Source organism: Coffea arabica, chromosome 3e, assembly GCF_036785885.1.
Source record: "Coffea arabica cultivar ET-39 chromosome 3e, Coffea Arabica ET-39 HiFi, whole genome shotgun sequence".
Classification (NCBI taxonomy): domain Eukaryota; kingdom Viridiplantae; phylum Streptophyta; class Magnoliopsida; order Gentianales; family Rubiaceae; genus Coffea; species Coffea arabica.
This window is the reverse complement of record NC_092315.1, coordinates 37669614-37673001: the sequence shown is the minus strand read 5'-3', so window position 1 is coordinate 37673001 and position 3388 is coordinate 37669614.

The following is a 3388-nucleotide window of genomic DNA, read 5'->3' as shown; positions in this document are numbered from 1 at the left end:
GCACATTCTGAGCTACTTCTTTGCTAACAAGCATAAGAAGCGGTTGCTCATCTCTCATTAATTTCCTCACTTTCTTGGCTTTTATCAGGAGCATTTGTTTTCCCTCGGGTTTTACCTCACTTGCCGAGCTATCTAAAGCCTTATTCCTCTCTTTTTTTGCCTCGGCTTTCTTATTTTCTTTCTTTTTTGCACTATACTTCTCAAACTCTTGTTGCAATTTCAATTGGTCCTCATGCACTTGTTTTAGAGAAAGGGGAGCTAGGGTGACTTTCTTACTATTGTACAAGAAGCTATACTTGTTAGTCACACCATCAAAAGTTACCTGCCTGTCAAACTGCCACGGCCTACCTAGTATAATGTGACTAGCCTGCATAGGAACTACATCACATAATACTTCATCAGTATATTTATGAATTTGAAAGGATATAAGAACCTGTTTGGTTACTCGAACCTCCCCAGAATTATTGAGCCATTGGAGTTTGTAGGGTCGCGGGTGATCCCTCGTAGGCAGCTTCAAGTTGTCCACCATGAGTGAACTAGCTACATTTGTGCAGCTCCCACTATCAATAATCACACTACAAAGTGCTTGATTGACGAAGCACCTAGTGTAGAAGATGTTCTCCCGTTGAAGCTCGTCCTCCTTAACACGTGCAGTTAATGCTCTCCTTGCAACCAAGGCGGTCCCAAAGTGACCCTCGGGTGCACTAAACTCCTCTTCATTTGGTGACTCACCATCACTACCTCCTTCAAGGGGTGGCATGCCTTCGTACTCGGCTTCGTCCTCGCTCACGATCTCGCCATTTTGCATCATAACCATAGTCCTTTGATTGGGACATTGACTAGCAATATGGCCTCTACCTTGGCATTTGAAGCATCGAGTATCACGAGCTCTAGTTTGTGCCCTAGGCTCCTCAAATTTTGGAGTAGAAGTGGATGGTTTACTAACACTAGAATTGCCCCCCTTACCTCCCTCGAATCTCGGCTTAGGTGTAGGCGCATTTGACGAAGGCCGAGAATCATTTCGTGGTTGGAATGGCCGATTGGTAGGGTAGGTGGTATTGCCGAAATTCGATCGAGTAGTACCCCCCTCCTCTTGAGCCTTTGCTCGACCTTAATGGCCTTGTCGACAAGCTCATGCAACTCCATGTAGTGTTGGAGCTCCACTCGTTCAGCAATATCGGGTCTTAACCTGTTCAAGAACCTGGCCATGATGGCTTCGGGGTTCTCTTGTACATCCGCTCTAAGCATCAGGATCTCCATCTCCTTGTGGTACTCATCCACACTCCGATTGCCTTGGACTAAGGTTTGTAGTCGGTGGTACAAATCCCTAGTGTAATATCCAGGCACAAAGTAGGTGCGCATCATGGCTCGAAACTCGGGCCATGGAACGAGCTCAGGGAGCTCATTTCTCCTTCTAGACTTCTTGATTTGATCCCACCAAACCACAGCATATTCAGTGAATTCCATGGTTGCCAATTGCACCTTTTGCACTTCAGTGTAGTTTTGGCAAGAAAAGACATTTCGATCTTGGATAACCATTCGAGAAAGGCCTCGGGATCGGACCGTCCTTTGAATTCAGGGATTTGCATCTTGATGCCCTTAAATACATCGGTAGGTCCAGGTTTGTTCCTTTGCCTTGGCAGAATGCGAGGTTCTCCGTCCTCATCATCATCGTTGGAACCATGGGACTCCTCCACGTCCCTTCGCCTTCGCGTGGACTTAGACGTTCTTGGTGTTCCTGACACCCGGAGTTGTAGCAACTCATCTTTGATTGGTTCTAGCATGCGTTGGAAACGCCTCTCCATTTGCTCCATCATCTGTTCAAAGTCCATGGGGTGGGATACTCCATCGTTTCCACTAGACATGGAGTCTCAAGTGTACCTGCAAGAGTTAGTAGCAAAGAAAAGGGAAAAGAGAGGAGAAACGTTTGTCTCTCCCCCCTTTTTTTTTCACTTCACTCCCTAAGTGTATACTCTCACACTCGTATATGGTCACTCAGATCACTCCAATGAGCTCACCAAAATTTTCCCACAGCCCCTTGCAAACCTTGAAGAAATTAGAATTCCTCAAGTGCTCACGTTTAGCTCAAAAATCAAGTTCACGCTAGAATTTGAGGCTCATAAGAGTGGAGATTTTCTTGGAAAACAAAATTAAGACACTAAGAATGGAGTGGTAGAATATATTTAAGAATGAAAATTGGAAAAAGAATGGACACAAAAGCTACAAAAAATTAAGAATGACGTTCAAGGCCCTAACCGACAAGGAAGTCGGTCCTTTTGCTTTGCTAGATTTTTGTGGAATGTTTACTCCTGTTCTAGCTGACTCAAGGCGCTGGTTTCCTTTTTGGCAGAGGTGTGGACACATCTTAGGAGTAATTCTAGGGAAGGGTCGGCTACCAAATAGAAGACAAGTGAGTTGGAGGGCCACTTGGTCTTGTCGGGTCCCTTTTGGATTTAGAAGTCAATCAGGATTGGAAGTCCTCCAACAGTTGTTCCTCTTTTTTTTTTTTTTTTTTTTTGCTCTAGCTGTTCAGTCGAGTGAGTTCCTTTCCTGCGTGCTTGAGAAAGGTACCAAGACTGGTGATAAGTATGGCAAGCGGTGGCTATGAATTGGGAGACAAAATGAAGTTGGAAGCCCCTTCGGTTTTAGGAACCAATCAGGTTTGGAAATCTAGCGACTGTTCTCTTTTTATTTTTTTTTTGGTAATCAGATAGGCTAGGTTTTGGTTCCCAAACGGGTCAAGGTTCAGCACCTGGTATAAACCAACCTTTAACAATCAAGAGTTGTAAACCAAACACAAAAATTTCCAGCAAATAGCTTCAAGAATATCGCTGCAAATTTCCAGATTTCAAAGGATCAAGAACCTTTTCAAGAGCTCCAAGAAACCGTGAAGTTTTGCTTACGAAATTCAAGAACAAGGTACAAATATTCTCCTAGATAAAGAAAAAAAACAACTTGGAATGGAACAAGCTGGGGCTTAGGAGCAACCACAACTCAACAAGAGTCACGACCAGAATTTGGAAACTTCAAACTGCACTTCGCGACTTGGAAGGAGACTTCGACCAGAATTTTCTTGCCTCCCTTTGTTTTTTATTTGTTTGACTCAAATTGGGCTCAATCACAAGAACAATAAGATAGCAAGCTGCTGAACAATTATCACGCACAAACAATGAGGAGACAATTCGGACAGATTTATCAATGCAAGTGCGCCAAGACAGAAATTCCTAATGACTCAATATTTTATGTGCGACTTGGGACACGACTATCAACACTAGTTGATTCTTTAATTTGCTGGACACAAATGGTGGAAACAAAGACAGCAAGACACGAGCAGATTTCGCACAAGACTCAATAGAAATTAACAATAAACAAGACACGGACAGGTTGC